This window comes from Nannospalax galili, unplaced genomic scaffold (genome assembly GCF_000622305.1).
Source record: "Nannospalax galili isolate Female #2095 unplaced genomic scaffold, S.galili_v1.0 scaffold2421, whole genome shotgun sequence".
NCBI lineage: Eukaryota > Metazoa > Chordata > Mammalia > Rodentia > Spalacidae > Nannospalax > Nannospalax galili.
Genome location: NW_008344841.1, coordinates 1 through 19316, shown reverse-complemented (window position 1 = coordinate 19316; position 19316 = coordinate 1). Strand labels below are relative to the sequence as shown.

Sequence of the window (19316 nt, the reverse complement as noted above, 5' to 3'; positions counted from 1 at the left end):
CCCTGCAGAAGCACCCCCTGTTTCTACACTGGGGAGACAGAGAAGTGCTTTTTTGAGACTCTGGAGGAGACCATGGTCTTCAGAAATTACCAGAGGCAGCTGCTTGATGAGGGGCACAATGAGGACCAGTCAGCCACTAACCCCGGCTTGCTGCAGCTGTGGAGCTTGAGGAGGATCAGCCACTATCTGTAAGGGGCTAGGCAAGTTCATGGAGATCCCGGGACAAAGTCACCAAGGAAAGGTGCCTGTGGTTTGGGGCGGAGCAAGTGTGAGGTCGGGGCCGCTGTGGGGGTCAGGAGTGTTCATAGGGCTTGGGCTAGAGAGGAGGGTGTAGAGGGGTCCCTGTTTGTGTGGAGGGACTGAGAGAATGCGGCAAGGGGTGGGGCGCAGGGGTGAAACGGAGGTGAGGGGAGCCTGTGGAACAGTTTTGCTGGTGCTGGAGTACTGTTTTGGGGTGCTGTGCTTCCACGGATTCAACTTTATCGTTGCAGGGCAAAAGGGAAAACGTGTAGCCCAGGCTGGCCTTGAACTCCAGATCCTCCTGCCTCTACCTCCTTCAGCAAATCCTACCGGTGAGCGCCACCAACACCGGCGAAGATTTTCGGCGCTTAATCCCTTCCAAAAATTAATCGCTGATGACGCCACTCATCCGGGACTCCAGGGGGAGGAACCTGAAACCCTAAGCCCCTCTAACGTTCCCAGCAGCCCAAGTGACCAATTGGCCCAGGGTGAATTGCCTTCTGGATCGTATGTGCGCCCCCTGCCGGGGAACGGAAACGAAGCCCACTGTGGCAAAGCGCCCAGGACTCTGCCCAAGCCGGGAGGGAGCCCTGCCACATGGGACGCGGACCCGCCTGCTGCGGCCTGCCTGCCCTTCACACTCTGCCCCATACGACCTCTGAGGCGCCACCGTCCCCTGGCCATCTCGGGAGAAAGTAAACTCATGACCGAAAACCCACCGGGCCACCTGCTTGTGCCCAGGCTGCCCCAGACCTCCATTTCCACCCCAAGCTCCCGCCTCACCCGCCCCCTCTCTCAGCCCCAGGCAGGGATCTCCAGTCTGTACTTCAGATGTCCTGTCTCCATCAGAGGACACAGCACAGTCAGTCCCAGCACCAAGGCTGTGAGTGCAGGTTGGCCCTATGCCCTGGTCACTCACAGTTTTCTAAGGACTCCAACTGTCAAAGTTCCGTGTGCCCATGTGCAGTTATCTTCTGCTCTATGGAAACATTTTGTTTCCCCTAAGCTTTATATCCTGTCAGGCATGGGTGTTGAGTCACTAACAAGAATTCTAACTCAGGAACCTGCCAGGGTCCACTAGTCCTTGGATGCTTGGCACAGACTTTATGTGTCTGCTCCCATGAGTCCTCACTTCCTGCCCTCCCTCATCTGTCTCTCCAGGGCTGGGGACACTTCTTTGCCCTGGGCCCTCACTTCTCTTTCACAGCCCGGAAGAGCTGCTGGTTTCTCAGCTTGTTCATTTTTGTGTTTGTTGTTAGGACAGACTGGAAACTTCAGGACTCATGTGCAGAATGAGAAAACAAGAGTTTTTTCTCAGTGTGATTTTAATTTTATCTTTATGATGGCTAGTGATGTTCAGCTATGTTTCCCATGCTTGGCCATTTTTATGGTATTATGATGGTTAGTCATGATTGTCAAATTCCAATAAGAGATACATTTGTAGTCTATTTTACTTGTAAAATAGCTACTACTGCAAGACTTCAACTAGTCTAGACATCCGGTGGAGGTGTTCTGGCCCATGTGCTGCTAACCCGGTGCTTCTGAGGAGAAAGGAGGCCCTCTAGCTTCCTGGGGAGACCGCATGCTGATGTCACCCATGTCTTTTTATTTTGAAGCCAAAGTGCCCTCTCTTAGCTCATAACTACTACTTTCTGCCTCATATTTTCACCTCCTTGCATGACATTATTCCTTTAGAACTCTTGTTTGTGTTATGCTTCACATTCAAGCACGATAATGCTTATATTTCACTCTATTCTTCTACACAATTGAACATTATTAACCTAGAAGAGCTCAGTATCATCACAGGATACTCATCTGAACGTGTCCTTCTTCACTCCTTGGGGTACTCGATATTGCTTTACTATCATCACATTTTAAAACCCAAGAACACTTACGGTCCTTCAGCATTACTTAAATTTGATATCACATAACTTTTCAAATTACACACTCCCACTCCTTATATTTTATTGTGTCAAGATCAAGAAAAATCTGAATTCTTCTATATTTTTTGGTAAAATTTCATTTAGACCATTAAGTGCTTAAATGGCTTCATTAACATAACTAAATTCTCCAGGTGTGAATTCTAATGAGGTTTGATTTTTATATGTACAAAAATGATTGCATACCGAAGTTCTTTCATGATAAAAAAATACTCTGCAGATTTTTGTGTTGCTTCTCATACTCTGTACCAGGCAAAATGATCTGTCAGTTGCTTCATGCTGCATATGGACAAATGAAATTCTTCTAGGGTTGTTTTTTCCAGTTAGCTACACTTTCGTAGCTTAGAGGCTTTTGCAAACATCTCTTTCAGAAAACACCACACCTCAAATCTGCCACTTTTAGCAGAGCTGTTGTGGAGTCCTAACAGCTGCAGTCTGGATTCAGAATTTGCAGTTAAACTTCAGTGTCCTCACTGCGTCATTTTCATCTTCTGATTAAAGCGTCAGGCTCCTCTTCACTCTAGTGATCTTTTTAATGCTGTCCCACATTTCCCACTGATAGGATTGCTTATTTAAGTGTGCTCCATGAACAAACTTTAAATGCTTGGAATGAATTTAATGTAAGGGTAACAATCTCTTGATAAAGGCAGGGCTTCATCGTGTTGGGGTTGGAGACCACCAGGTAAATATCACCAGACCCAATTCAGATTTTAATTCACCAAATTTATTTGCTGCAACAGGACTGAGAGTCTCCAGAGGCCAGATAAGGGATTGCAATAAAGCTGTGTGTGTGTGTGGGGGGGGGTCTTTTAAGGCAGAAACCACAAGCTGCTTCATTCCTATGGTATTGGCAGTTGCAAGGACAGTGGGGGCACACTGACCCTTAAATGATCAACATGCAAGTATACAGAAGCCAAACAAGCAATTGTTAGTCCTATTCTCTTAACAGACATATAGAGACCTTGATAGTAAGAGGCTTTCTGATTATTGTTATTTTAGCATATTACCAAATAAACACAGGATATGGTTTAGGTTATTTTCCCTTGGGTAGGCAAGTAACATAGCTGCAATGCCCGGGTGGCAATATTCCTTTGTGTGGTCAGCTATTTCTAAAACCAGGCTTCTATGGGGAAGTGACTTACCGGATCTATGTTCAGACCTTGAGCTGGCTGCTTCTCTGATTTGTAAAGTCTAAGGTGGTGTGTCTCAGGTGCCTGGTTCCTCTGAGGGGCAGGGCCTGCTGTAGAGAATTGACTGCAGAGAGTTACCTATGGTGGGAGGGGCTTCTGGGCGCAATCTTGGGGTGGAAGCATGAGAGGCCAGGAATATATGGTATTCGGTGTGGAGAAGAGATGGTCCAGTGTCTCACCTGTGTGGATACAAGAGGGGGCATTTACCGACCTGGGGCAAGACTGCAGGCCCATGATGCATGGGCGAAAGTTAGTGGAGACTGTGGGCTTGCACTGAAGTGGTGTGGCATAGCCAGCCAAGCCACTCCTTGCTCCTATCTTTGTAAGTTCCTCCATTTAATCCCTCCCTCCCCAAGATATAAAATGAAAAATTCACATAAGGATATGTTATATGGTTTGTCTAATAGTACAAGACACCTGGAGAGAACTTGGGAGACAGGTGGCTACTTTGTACAAAAAGGAGTTGCTCTAGTCATTACATCATGTAGCAGGAATATGCATTGCTAGCAAGTTTTCAGCTGATTCTTACGTATAATAAATCCCCTTATATATTATATCCTGAAAATTCTATAAACTAAAAGTTTAAAATGTTTCTATAAATATGGAGAATGATGGGCAACTCTGGAAAACCTTGAAAAAATTTTAAAATCTTAAGTTTAGATGAAGCTTGTGGCAGAACTACGTGCCCTGCCCTGAGTGAAGTGATGTCATCACACAGCAAGCTGAGGAATCCTTGGCTAGAGAGACCACAGGCCACAGCAAAGAATCTACTACAACCATATTACTAAAGTAATACAGTGTTCAACTGCTTTCTAAATACTGATCCTTGGGTTGGCGAGATGGTTCAGCACTTAAGAGCACTGGCTTTTCTTGCAGAGAATCACATTCAATTTCCAGCACCCACATGCACCTACCAACTGTCCATAACTCCAGTTCCAAGGCCTTGGCACCCTCTTCTGAATTTGGCTTGCAGTGCACAACATCGATACACCTTATCTAAATGCAAGGTGTATACTAATATATATAAAAACATAAAAATTCAAAATATCAAAATATAAATACTGATCCTTATAGCCATAGATAAGTGTGTAGCTCTTGCTTCTCATTAAGGAACCTTCTTTTTGTTTATTTTAATGTGTATATTTTCCCTCCATGTACGTAAGTTCACTACATGCATGCAATGCCTATGGAGGCCAGAAGACGGTGGCAGATTCCTGAAACTGAAGTTACAGGTGGTTGTTAGCCACCATGTCGTATTGGGAACCAAATCTGGGTCCTCTGCAAGAGCAGCCAATTCTCCTAACCACTGAGTCATCTCTCCAGACCAGAGAAGATTCTTTTTACAGCAGACTAGAGAGATCCACAATTGGCCAAAGTGCAGAGAATAAATAACAGTTGGGTGTCCAGCCCCAAATGATCCATCAATAACACAAACACTACACATAAGACTCAGGGAACATGGTGGAAGATGAGGCAGAAAGACTGTAACAGCCTGAAGACCAGGACACCTGAGTGTGGTAGTTTCTCCTTGACAGGACAGAGATGTTGCTCCGAAGAAATCTCAACACTGTGGCTGCCTGCACAAGACCTGCAGCGATCACACTGTTCACAGGTTTTTACACATTTATTCATATACTTTCATGACAGGGATTCCCTCAAATCTGAACTCAAGATGAGTATTTCATTTTATTCATCCTGGGCTTGTCCCTGACAGAATAACTCAAAACAGATAGTGCTGCATATGACTGTACTCTGACAACAGACCATGGACAGATGCCATTTTCCCAAGCTTGGTTGCACCCAACTGCCTAGGATCATGACAGCTAAGATTGTTGACTGTTATGCTCAGCGAGGGAGGAAGGGCAGGGAGAGTCAGCAACACGTTGCAAACAACCAGTTGGCCCTATTTACATGTGGTCTGGGGAGGGACTAAGGGTATAAAGACTGAGGAAGCCTAGGGGAGGCTCTACCATTTTGTGTGGTGATGGGGAGCCACCATCCATGCTTGGATGAAAACACTCTAGTGTGGCCTTTTGGGGATTGCACCCACATTTCTATAAGTAAACCCTCACCCACCACTCTGCAAGTATACCCAATAAACTCATTGGTTTCCCTAACTACAGTGTGTCAAAATCATTGCGGGTTTATTATTGGGGCCAAGGGAGGAGGGGGCAGATGTTGTTTACAACTCCCATAAGGAATTTTAGCTATGGATGTTTAAAAGAATAAGAACATAAAATGCCATTTTAGAGATTTGTCAAAATACAGACCTAAGTCTTATCTTCTTTGATGCTAAGACTGAGTAATCCCTGTGAGCATAATAGATGGAAAGTTTGATAACTATGGAGAAACCCTCAGCTACAGCATGGGCCGGTGTGGACACAGACAGTGGAGAGCTCACAGTGGACTTCCTTTTGCTCATCTCTCATCACAGAACTTGAATCTTGTCCCTGTGCACATGATCAGTGCTATAACCCTCAACTGCAATGGACAAGACAAGGGTCTATGCAAATTTAAAGCCATTCAGGACAGGACCCCAGGGCCTAAACATGCATCACCTCCTTCCTTTCCCTCAGATAAGCGGCTTTGCTTCCCTCTTAGCATTTCAGTATCTCCCAGAGTTAACCTTTAGTGAGATGGATCAGCAGACAGAAGAATTTGCCGCACAACCTGATGATCCAGGTTTGATCCCTGAAACCTGAAAGACCTGACTTCTGAAAATTGTCTGCTGATTTCTACAGGCCAACACGGTGACATGGGCCCACCTACATTCACACACACACACACACACACACACACACAAATTTAAAAATAATTAACATGATAGTGTTATAGAGTTGAAGAGTATTGGATAGCTTGCCTGTGAATAATCACACATTGGATACAGAAAGCTCATTCATTCAAATTTTTGTTCAAGTAATCAGTATTAAACATGAATATCCCTTCTATTCAACCCTAGTTAAAAGACCCTGAAGATATAATATTTTATATGTATGTTCAAAAGAATGTTGTAATGTCACCTGCAGACTTCCTGTAAGGCAAGTTGCCAGCTCCACTCCCCACTATAGAACATGACAATTTTGGCTCAGCTGCCTCCTTAGCATTTAGTATTGGCTGACATCAGCTCTCTTGTCTGCAGAGGATTGAGTAATCTGAGTGAAGGAAAGATAGAAGAGAGATATGAGGTCATATCCGAAGGAAAACATGACCTGGGGATGGATGAAAAGACCAAAACTGAGGCAGAAAATTTGCAAAAAAATCGTCATGATGTACTAGTACATTCTGCAGTCTAACTGAATTCGCTGATGTCAATAGCATCTCAATGTCTTCATTTTGATGTTCTTGCTAGATTGTGTGCCAGAGGTTGGAAATAGTGACCCCTGGGGAGGTAATGACTGGGGATGAGTAAGCATGCTGTTCGCCAGCCCATGCCGCCCCTATTACCTGGGTACACTCAGACGCAACGGGAAGTCTAGTCAACCAGGGACTCATTTATTGCAGGTGTTACAAAGCTTATAAAGGCACCTAGAACTCCCCCCTCCCCCACGAGGGTGTATCTTAAGGATGGTCACACGCTGATTATGCACTCCTCAGCAGTGTGGAAGTATTCTTCAAACTTTCAAAGCAAGCCAGGCTGCGCCCCCAGTAACTTCCTTTCCGACCTTTGCAAGGTGGGGCCTTTAGGTCCCCACATATCCCCCTTTTTATTTTTATTTTAAGGCCGGACTGACTTTATTTCATGGGTTACCCACCTCATAGGCGGCTCCCTGAGGAAAGATGGTTATCTCCTTCCTCTTATCTGTCTTAGGTTGTGTCACCTCTGATCAAGCCTTGCCCGTCATTGGATCATGCACCTGGCCATGTACATGTCCTGTCTTAGGAGTACTTGTCATGGGACATCATACCCGTCTTTGGCTAAAAATGCATCATGATTAAGGGCAGCCACATGGGTAATGCCAGCCCGTGACAGTCTCTGCCTAACTCGGTTAGCCAAGCGTGGGCAACGAGAGGGGGTCCTGGGGAAGTCTGTAATCATGACGAGGTGGGCTGTGGCAGTTGCAAGGGTCCTCTGTTGCCAAATTATCTGGTAAAGACACTTAAAGATAAGCATTATCAAGAGAAACAAAGCAAGTCATGGCGTAGGACAAGTTGAAATACTTCTGAGACCATGTACCTTTTAGCCAATCAGCCAGTTCACTGGCAATGAAGTCAAGGAACTCGATCCTTTACATCAGATGGATACAAATAAAGAGAGGAATTTTTTTCTCATGAACTATTGTCCATGGACCGTCATGCTAATCAGTCAGATCCTGGCCTACCCACTTAAGGTTTTTTGCAGGCACCCATATGGGGTTTGAATCTCCTGTAGGGTAGACACACCCAAAGCCCATGGTTAGCAATGGATCAGGTCCTTTCCATTGCCCGGTGATGGGATCCTTCCATCTTACCCATACCTCAGCTCTCTGCTCCTGTCGTCCCCAATGCTTCTGAAACCGGGATTCCAACTGATTTTTTTGAAAATTAAGAACATTAATAGTGAATAAGGCCACACCCAACTGTTGGTGGGGGCTTATTCCCCCTTTTTGTTTTTTAATTGAGTTTTTAGGTTTTGATGGTTGCGTTCTATAATGGCTTGACATTGGGGATTGTAGGGAATTCCTGTATGGTGTTGAATTCCCCAAAATGAGAAGAAATCTTGTAAATTTTTACTCACAATACATGGTCCATTATCAGTATTAATTCTTTGGGGCAATCCCAACGTAGCAAAGCACTGGAGAAAATGAGACTGAGCATGTTTAGACTTCTCTCCTGTATGAGTGGTAGCCCAACAGGCATGTGAGAATGTGTCAATGGACATGAAAATATACTTAAGCTTTCCAAAAGGAGCATAGTGTGTGACATCCGTTTGCCACAAGGAATTTGGCTTGAGTCCCCAGCGGTTTACCCCTGGCTGTTGCGGAGGTGGTATCTGTAGAAAGGGTTGACAAGACTTACAGGTATGTACAATCTTCTTTAGGTCTTTGATGGGAACTTGAGGAAACCTCTTATGGAGTCCCCGCCAATTTATATGAGTGAGGTTATGTAACCCCTGGGCTTCATTCAGGCCTGCTGACAGGGCCTGGGTGGAAGCCACCTTGTCTGCCTCTTGGGATAAAAGCTCAGGCAATCCTTGGTGCCCCCTAAGATGCTGTAAGAATATAGGGGCTTCTCTCTCTCTAAGGAGCATATGAGTCTGAATCATCAAGGGAGTAATGGGGTTCCCATCCAACCGGATATGAGAACCTAATAGCCCTGGAGGAAGATTGACTCCATACAGACTGTCAGAAAACAAATTCATGGGCTCACTTATCTTTGTTACTACCACTGCAACTCCAAATCTGCCCCTGTCAGTGAAAACATTGTAGGCTTTTACTAAGGGCTCCCTTACAAAGAGCCAGGGAGCTTCCCAAAAGAGGGCACGAAAGGAGGTCACCCGTTTATGAGGGCCATAATGACAGTCCAAATTTCCCAGGAACCCTTCCAAGGCTATGGCTACTTGGTTATTATTTCTGCAGAGCCATTCAAAATCCCTAAGCCAATAGGGGATAACAATTTTAAGAGGGTATATGCCATAATGTCTCAGAGCTACATCACATCCTTTCTCAATCAGGTCAGCCAATTGATCCGTGGGTGTATAAGCCCGTGGTATGCCTCCCAGAGAGGCTAGCTATGTCAGGGTTACGGTGGGCTTGACAGCCAGTTGTGGTTTTAAAGGACTTACTCCTTCCAAAGAGAGTATGGTTCCCAGAATTTTAAAGGGAGTAATAGTCTGTATTTTATCAGCGGATACATGGAGTCTGCCTGTCTGTAGACATTTCTGAGTAACTTTATATAACTCTTGTAATTGTTAGGGGCTTGGAGCTCCCAAGATTATATCATCCATATAAATGTACACAGTGGCATGTAGCAGCAAGTGAGCAGGCCCCAAAAGGGTCTTCATGTAGCTTTGGCAGAATGCTGGGCTACTGGCCATACCTTGGGGTAAAACACTCCATTCATATCTCTCATCAGGCATTTTAAAGTTGGTGGAAGGTACAGAGAAAGCAAAATTTTCACAATCCTGGGGTTTTAGAGGGATAGAGGAAAAAAAAATCTTTACTGTCTATAGTATAGAGAAAGCAAATTTTTCACAATCCTGGGGTTGCAGAGGGATAGAGAAAAAACAATCTTTAATGTCTATAATTATAAGGAATAAATCTGAGGGAATAGCAGGGATCCAAGGCAGCCCCCTTAAGGGTGTACCCACTAGGGTCATCCTAGCATTGACTTACGCAAGTCTTGCAACATTTTCCATTTGCTAGAGGCTTTCTTAATAACAAAGACAGTTGTGTTCCATGGACTTACAGAAGGCTGGATGTGTCCCAACCATAATTGTTCCGTACAATTTCCTTTAAAGCCTGTAGCTTTGTCTCAGGCAATGGCCACTGCTCCACCCATACCAGCACCCCAGGGGACCACCGGATACCCAGAAACTGAGGGGCAGTGGCCCTTAGGAATTGGGGGTGAACCTGATGCTCTTTCTTTGGGTCCCCCCTGTAATTGATATGGCGAGACAACCCTTGAGTTGCTGACTCAGGAAGCCTATCAGACTCTTCAAGATCCAAAAGGTCATCATAAAAGACCTTGCTATCAGTGGTTATGCAGACCTGTGCATCCCCTAAGATATCTTGTCCTATGAGGTTGGCGGATAACCCTGCTGCCACCAGGGGTCACACCTCCCCTTTAGCTCCATCTGAATCCTGCCAGGTGAGCCATTCTCGAGTCTCCTCTGATGGGGTGTATCCTCCCACACCTAGGATTCAGGGCCCAGAAACTAGGTGCCATCGTGATGGGACCTCCTCCTTTCTAATAATGGTCCTATCAGCCCCTGTGTCCACTAGGCAGCAAAACCTCCTGCCACCTATTTCAAGATCCGTCTTGGGCCTTACACCAGGGGTAATAGGGACTGTCCAATTCACCATAGGTTTTTCTCCTCTCGCGATCCCTCCCAAGGACATTGTAAATATAGCCACTTCCAGCAAAGGGTGCTCTGTGCAGTTCCTTAGGTTTTACCATGAAGGAATAACACTTTAAAAGTCACACAAATAGCATTTTCTTTTACTTAAAAAGGCAGTTTCAGTGGGCATGGATTTGATCAAATACCTTATATGCATAGATGAAATTCTCACAAAATTATTTATTTTTAAAAAAAGGCAGTTTCAGAAAAAGAAGAAAAGTACTATTTTTTTTTAATAGCACCTTGTGCCAGACACTGTGCTCAGGAATTTATCAGAATTGTTTCGTATAATCCTATCCAGAACTTGTTGGGTCCAAGGTTCGGGAATAACTGGAGATCACCCACCAAAATTCAAAATTTATGAAAAGTATTCTAATTCTTGAATGACCAGTCCGGCACAGACCCCAGGAGCCAATGAATGGGGTCTGGCCCTAACCAACAATGAGCAGGGTTTTGGGGGGGAATTCTCTTAAAAAAGCCCACACAAACTGGGTGACCTTTGATTTGATTGGTTAACTCTGATTTTTTTTGTACGGGGGGAAATGTCATTGGTTATAGTCATGGTCAGCCACCTGGAATGTCTCAATTTTTCCTTTTATGGTAGGGTGCCCCTATCGGCCTATGGATGCCCTTTTATGGTCAGGCATTTCGGTTGCTTTCCTTTAGACTCAGATAAACAAGGCATGTCCGGGCTTGCCTAATCTTATCCCACAGTATGGGGCAAACGAGACTTACAGTTTCTAGGAACAGAGACTTAAGATTGACAAGATGGAGGCTGCTAAAAAATGGAGCCAGTGTGACCTGGATCCTTCATTTCCCCCTTGAGTTGCAACATGGGTTAAATCTTTAAAACATAGCAAGCAAGCAATTATACAGAAGCTATATGTTTTGCAGTTAGCCAGCAGTTGTCTGGGGTAAAGGGCCTTTCTGGGCCACTGGGCTGTACTGAGTATGGAGGACCATCAGTTGGATGGTGTCCAGCCCAGTCCATATGAACCTGAGGAGGGCATTTATCAGACATGGCCCACATGTAAGGGCAAACAAAAATATTAATAGGGGCCCCACAAGTGCTCTAATAAGTGTAGTTAACCATGGGCACCATGTGAATAAGGATTCATACCAATGTTGTTGCTGGACACTAGCATCCTCCTGTTCTTTTAGGCATCTGCTGACCTCGGCTAGAGCCTGTCTGCTCACACCCGAGTGGTTAACATAAAAGCAACATTGTTAACCCAAAGCAGCACATAACCTCCCTTTCTCTAGTAAGAGATCTAGGCCCCTCCTGTTTTGATAGGCAACTTCAGCTAATGAGGATACAGACTCCTCTAAGTGTTTGAGTTTTCCAAGCTGCAGAGGTCTGTATCTATTGCCGTTTGGAGGGCTTGATAATTATGGTCCTGCAAAATCAGAGCCGAGGCTCCAATGCCCACTAGGGCAGACTCCTACTCCTAAAAGGATGGAGAGAACTATAACCACCATGGCTATTTCTCTGCCTGGCTGGGCCCATCTGGTGACCTGAGCCTCCAATTCTAGATCTGACCTGTAAAAAAGGTGGGAGACTAGCTGTACTAGCACACTGAATTCCCTCGTTTGATCACATACCAAGGAGTGAAGACAGGTGGTGATCCCTGAAGTACAAGCCCACCAGTTGTTAGTGGGGGGAACAATGTATAGGTGGGAACTATTTAGAATGAGGCTAGAATTAGATCTACAGAGATGTTGGTGGGAGGGTGGGATCTTTCCCTCTTAGAAGTAACACATAAGCCTTACTCGTAGTCTAGGGTGAGGGCAAGGCCCGTTCTTCCAATAGGAGGGCCTGTCCTACAATGACTCACACCAGGGGTGAAGGAGCAAGTGCCCAGAACTGCTATACCATCATAGTAAGGGGGCCTGGGCTCTAGGCAGAACCAGCAACTCCAGGATAATTTAGAGTCAGAGAGATTTAAAACGGTAAAAACAGCATCTAGAATGGTCAGGGGCACCTGTTGCCTAATTGAGGGAGGGGTAGTAGGAGCTTTGGAAGAAGGAGCCTGGGTAGTAGGGGTATCCCTAGGGGCCTGTAGTAGGATGTTTAAAGATTCTTTAGGTGACAAGAGGCCAATCGGGGTCCCTGTGTCGGTTCTGACATGTAGTTGGATGGAAAACTGGGTTCCAGGATCCTGTTGGTTGACATGTAATCTCATTCCCCATGTCACCCCATTTAACCATAGTGTCTGTCAAATGACCTCTCTCCCCAGGGGAGTAAATTTTACCCTTATAGGATTGCATCTACAATTTAAGCATGGCCCCTTCATCAAATGTCTGATATCAGCAAATCTGATTCCCGGGACTTGGGATAGCCCTGGGGGGCTTATGAGTCCTAGGAAATAAGACCCTGGGGCCCTACTTTCTTGGAGTAGGTCATCTTTAGCTGGTGGGTTCCAATTAATACTACCCATGGAAACACAATCCCAAGAGGCACAGAAATAGTCAGTAGCCCCCCAACATTTTTCCTTAGCATTGTTTTCTTAGCATACGTAGTAATGCTGTTTACAGAGAGCACTGTGGGGTGCAGGGCAATCACATCCATATGTGGCCATATCCCAGTCCTGTCCAAGGAGATCACATAGGTCAAAGTGAAGATCTAGATACCAGGTCCCGATCGATGCCAGGCTAGACACAGAGGCCACTGTCTTCCCGGTAGCAGTGCTGCTGAGGATCCATGTCAGATTTTTCAGTTGGTGGGGGGACCCCTGTGAGTGACCAAAGGAGGGGAGAACAAGGGAGACAATGAGAACTAGTTTCCATGAACAGCTGTAAATCTTATTTTGAGTGGATTTTCAGATAGATGGGTGATTTTTCCATCTCTTGTCAGGATCGTAATGTCCGTCTGGCACTGGTTTTAGATGACTATGATGAACCCAGGTCTTGATATCATCTACCTTCACTGCTGTCGATGTAGTCAGGATCACGGTATGGGGTCCTTTCCACTGGGGGCCAAGGGTCTCCTTGTAATGTCGTTTGACCCAGATGAGGTCCCTGGGCTTAAACTCGTGGGGCCAGATTGGGGGTAGCTCATATACATGTCTCAACAAGGGAAAGCTATTATCCTGGGATGTCTGCAGTGCCTGCATGGACTAAAGAAATTGAAATTCAGATCTCATTTATGACATCAGAAGGTAGCTTAGGGAGTAATGGGGGGAACTTCCATACATGATTTCATAAGGGGTTAAACCATACATGTAGGGGGTATTCCTGACCCAGTATAAGGCAAAAGGAAGGAGGCCCACCCAATCCTCTCCAGTTTCCAAGGTTAATTTACTCAGGGTCTCCTTAAGGGTCTCATTCATTCTTTCTGCCTGACCTGAACTCTGGGGATGATAAGCACAATGCAGTTTCCAATTTGTCCCCAATAGTTTTAACAGTCCCTGTGTTACCTTAGAGACAAATGCAGGTCCACTGTCTAATCCTATGATGGAGGGTAGGCCATACCTTGGGATTAGTTCATCTAAAATATTTTTGACCACTATTGATTCTGTTTTCCCTTTTGTGGGGAAAGCTTCTACCCAACCTGAGAAAGTATCTAAAAACACTAAGAGATAGCAATAACCGTACTGGCCTGATTTTACCTTAGTGAAATCCACCTGCCAATGGGCTCCAGGCAGAGCTCCTCTCTCTCTTTTTCCTGAGGGCCCATTTGTCATTTGGGGATTAGTGGCCTGGCAGGAAATGCACTTAGCCAAGCAAACTTCTATCAAAGGTTGTAAATTGAAAATCTTCTATGGGGTTAAAAGTGCCTTTAGTTTTCTCTGTCCCAGATAGGTCCTGTAATGGAGTCCTTGAATCAGGGTCATGGCCAATTCCTGGGGTAGGATTATCCGGCCGTCTGAAGTGTACCACCATCCTTCTCTGGTCCTTGTATGTGGCAAGGAGGTAAAACTGTCATCATTTTCCTTTGAATAAGTTGGTTGGTACGGCAACGTGGGAGGTGGCAGAGCTATCATCAAGCTTACAGTTTGTAAGGATGCCTCTTTGACAGCCTGGTCTGCCCTCCTATTTCCTTGAGCCTCGGGAGAGTCCCCATTCTGGTGTCCAGGACAGTGGATGATAACAAGCTTTTGAGGCAACCAGAGGGCAGAGAGCAGGGACAGGATTTCTTGTTTATTTTTAATAGTCTTCCCCTCTGCTATAACTAGGCCACTTTGTTTATAAATGGCCCCATGGACATAAGCTGTGGCAAAGGCCTAGCAGCTATCCATATAGATGTTAACAGCTTTGTCCTTTCCCAATTGTAAGGCCTTGGTTAAGGCAATCAGTTGGGCCTTCTGGGCCAAAGTCCCAGGTGGTAGGGCAGTAGCCCATATGGTCTCAGTCAGGGTGACTACTGCCACCCCCACATACCTGGTTCCTTCCTGGATGAATCTACTGCCATTGGTGTAGAAGGTGTCATCTGGGTCTTTCCATGGCATATCAGTAAAGTCCGGTCTGATTCTATGAATTTTATACAGGATTTCAATGCAATCATGCATGACCTCTGTGTCCAGTTCTGACAGTAGGGTAGCTGGGTTGAGCAACGTGCCACATAGGAACCCTATGTGGGACAGGTTGAGGAGCAAGGCCTGGTATTGAGTCAGTCTGGTGTTAGTCATCCAATGGTCTTGTGGGTTCTTGAGGACTCCCTTGGTAGAATGAGGAGTAGTAATGGTCAAGGGCTGCCCCAAAGTCACTTTGTCAGCATCCTTAACCATCAATGCTGTGGCAGCAATGATGTAAAGGCAGTTAGGCCATTTGGCCACCACTGAGTCTAGTCTTTTGGAAAGACAGGCCACTGGCCTTTTTCAGGGCCCTAATTGTTGGGTCAGGACCCCCTTTGCAACTCCCAGCCTCTCATCAATGAACAGTTGGTAGGGTTTGTTAATATCAGGGTGGGATATGGCCCGGGCCTTCAGGAGAGCCTCTTTGATGGTTTGGAAGGCTATGTTCTGTTGCTTAGTCCATTGGAAGGAGTTCTCCTGCCCTCTAGTGGCCTCATATAAGGATCTGGCTATTTCTGTGAGCCCAGGCATCCAAAGTCTATAAAAACCAGCTGACCCCAAGAATTCCCAAAGTTGTCTTTGGGTCTTTGGGTGGGGGATGCCCAGGATGGTCTGTTTCCTGGCCTGGGAGAGCCAGCATTGGCCATCCTTTAAGACATATCGCAGGTATATTACCTGCTTCATACACAATTGGGTCTTTTAGCAGATACCTTGTATCCAAGCTGGTCTAGTGTCTGCAACAGGTCCTTGGTTGCCTCTTCAGAAGTAAATTTATCTGAGGCTGCTATCAGAAGATCATCTATGTATTGGAGAAGGCTTATAGTGGGGTGGGAGGCCTGATACTCACAGAGGTCCTGATCGAGTGCCTCATTGGAGATAGTAGGAGAATTGTTAAAAACTTGAGGCAGCCTGGTTCAGGTGAGCTAGCTGCTGAGCCCTCAGTCTGGGTCACACCATTCGAAGGCAAAGAGTGGTTGGCTGCTGGTTGCAACTGTCAGGCTGAAAAAAACATCTTTCAAGTCTAATACTGTATAAATCTTAAGGTCTGGCCTCAATGAATTCAAGAGGGTGTAAGGGTTAGGAACTGCAGGGTGGATGTCCTCTGACCTCCAGTCTTGAGGGGGCATTCGCCCTTCCAATTCCCCAACTCCCTGCAATAAGCACATTGATCCTTTCTAAGAGGAGGTCTTTCCCTATTTTCCCAGTGTGGGGGGTGGCTTCCAGTCATCCGGGCCTTGAAAACTGGGTGTGGAGGCTTTCCTCTTTCACTAAGGAGAATTTTGACAAGCCCCTTCGTTTGTCATTCCTCCGATGTCTCTCTGTTGTTATACACCTTATTAGCCACTACTACCAATTCCATTAGATTTTCACCTTCAAATTCTTCAAGGTGTTGGAGCTTTCTCTTGATGTGAGGGCCACCTGGTTTACAAAGGCCATGTTAATTGCCATTTGGTTTGCTGGTGCTTCTGGGTCCAATGGGGTGTAGGTCCTATAGGCCTCTAGGAGACGTTCTAGGTAAGCTCCTGGGGTTTCTGTTTTGTCCTGTATTACCTGAATGACTTTAGATAAATTTGTGGGATGCCTCGTGGAGGCCCGGAGATCCTCCATTAGAACCTGGCGAGAGACCTTCAGGTGCTCCCTACCTTCAGCCACGTTGTAGTCCCATCCTCTCATAGGCCGGGTAAGGGTAAAGGAAGCAGCTATCTGGTCCTCATTGTCAGTGGGTCACCCATTATCACCTGGGACCAGCTGATGGCATTCCTATTGGATCCGTTCTCTCTCCTCAGTGGTAAAAAGGACCTGCAACAGCTGCTGACAATCATCCCAAGTAGGTTGGTGGGTGAAAGGACAGTGTCTAGAAGACTGATTAGAGCCTGTGGTTTCACTGTGAAGGAGGGAGTTTGCAACATACAGTTATAGAAGACACTCACAGAAAAAGGGAAATAAGCTAGGGGGTCGCCCCATCCATGTCAGGGTGGGGGGGATGACTTTCCTCAGTGGCAAAGCTTGAACAATTCTTTCCCCTTCCTGAGATCAAGTGTCCAGTGGGCAGGGGCCTGGAGAGGTGGGGCCCGAGACTGAGGTGAGAGAGGGAAGGTCCTCTGGCTCCTTCTCTGGGGAGGGGCTACTGGGCTCATGGTCAGGCTGCAGGGGGTGGAGAGGCCTCAGGATGTTGACTCCCAGGGGTATGGCCAGAGCATAGGGAGGCAAAAAGAAGAACTTTTCCTCTGGGACTGACGGGGGGAGGACCGGGGGTTTTGAGGGACCCTTGTGTTCCTTCTCCTTCAAAGGGAGGAGAGTGACTGGCAGTTTTGAGCCTGGGGGAGGAAGGTGAGGTTTCAGTCATTCAGGAGGGTCTGTGACCATATGGCACCAGCCTAAGATATAGGGGATCTGGTCTGGGTGTCCTGGGGAGCCAAAGATGACCTCATGCACCCTGTAAATGAGAGTTAAGTCAAAAGAGTCCTTCAAGAGCCAGCCAACTTTAAAGGAGGGCCATTAAATGGAACAGAAGGAGCTCAGGCAGCTGGGTTTGACACGCAGTCCAGACATCGTAGAAGATGCCTTCTGGAAATCTGAGAAATGATCAAGGACTAGGTCAAGAGGCATAGAGGAAACCTGTTGACCCACCTTGGCAAAGATCTCAAGGAAGAATAGTAGGAGAGAAGGTGTTAAGGCAAACAGGAACAAGAGAATCACACGGTAATGAAAATGAAACTGCAAGAAGGAAGCAGAGAGAATGGAAGAAGGAAGCTCTCTGCGAGCTGGTGGAAAGATTTAGCAGTGCACAGTCAACCAAAAAGAATGCTCCTTTTCCAAAGGAGGCCAAGCCAGAATATCCCCTGGATCCCCCATCAAGAGAGGAGTTGGGGCATCCCCCGGACTCCCCTGGCTCTGAGACCAATAGTACATCTGCCTGGTCTCCCGTGAGTCCCAGATTATCCAGACACCAGAAACAGAAACCAGAGGAAAACTCACCAAAGTCCGACAGCAGACGAGTGCTCTTCCCAGAAAAGGGGGTCCATCCAATATTCCCGAATATTCTCAGAAAAGGGGGTCCAAGCTTATAGTTCCCAAATCCTGGACGAGCCCCCAAAATAGTGGGTCTGAGGTTCAGGAATAACTAGTGACCACCCACCAAAATTTGAAATTTAGAAAATTTTATTGAAAAGCATTCCAATTCTTGAACGACCAGTTGGGCACAGTAGGAGCCAAACAATGGAGTCTGGCACTGACCAACAATGAGTGGGGATTTTTACTGGGTACTCTTGAAAAGCCCATACAAATGGACAACCTTTGAATTGATTCGATAACTCTGAATTTTTTGTACAAGGGGAAATTTCATTGGTTATAGTCATGTTCAGCCACCTGGAATGTCTCAATTTTTCCTTTTATGGTAGGGTACCCCTATCGGCCTCTGGATGCACTTTTATGGTCAGGAATTTTGGTTGGTTTCTGTTAGATTCAGATAAGGAAGGCATGTCTGGGTTTGCCTAATCTTAGCCAGCAGTATGGGGCAAAGGAGACTCACAGTTTCTAGGAACAGAGACTTAAGACTGACAAGATGGAGGCTGCTAAAAAATGGAGCCAGTGTGACCTGGATCCTTCAAATTTATGAAGTAGATAGTGTCCACGTTTTACAGGGGAGGAACTGTGTGACTTATGAAGATTTAACATATTGTCCAAAATATTGTGTGCCATACTGAGGAACTGTGTGACTTATGAAGATTTAACATATTGTCCAAAATATTGTGTGTCATATTAAATTAAAGAATGTTATATTATAAATTTGAAAGACTTCTTAATACTAAACTTCAGTAATATATATCACAGCACTGACTCGGTATTAATTTTCTGTTGCTGTGATAAAACACTGTGACCAACAGAATTTATAAAAGGAAGAGTTTATTTAATCTTATGGTTCAAGCAGATCAGAATCCATCAGGGTGGGGAGGTGTGGTGGCAGGAGGTAGCTGGAACAGAAAGAGAAGCACTCGATTTTCAAGCAGGCACAGGAAGCAGAGAGCAAGCCTTAAGACCTGTCTAATGCCTCTGCATTGCTTCCTCCACCAAGGGCACACCTTCTAAGACCTCACTAAACAGCACCACCAACTGGGGACAAATGTCCAAATACTTGAAATCTATGGGTGTTGATCTCATTTAGACCACCACAGACTGTATGAAGATTTCTCTATTTTATAAATGAACTTGGAATCTTTGGAATCTCAAAGGTGGGAAGGGTAAGAAAAGGGAAGAAATATGGAATAATGCTCATATAAAACTAGAAACACGGCTTGTTTATTCCCCAAGTCTAGTCACTCTTTCTCGTATAAGGCTTCATGAAGAATTCTAGGCTGAAATCTCCACACTGGTCTCCTGGTATTTAAATGTGTCC

The 19316-nt window shown here is 45.7% G+C and overlaps 1 long non-coding RNA gene across 1 annotated transcript; it reads right to left on the bottom strand.

Annotated features, from left to right (window-relative positions):
* Positions 1-10577: 10577 nt before the first annotated feature.
* On the bottom strand, positions 10578-18161 carry LOC108491226. The gene is made up of 4 exons (XR_001872626.1): positions 17900-18161; positions 16564-16805; positions 13328-13522; positions 10578-13138 (listed from the first exon to the last, which is right to left on the bottom strand). It is a non-coding gene; the product is annotated as an uncharacterized LOC108491226 (long non-coding RNA).
* Between the last annotated feature and the right edge of the window lie 1155 nt (positions 18162-19316).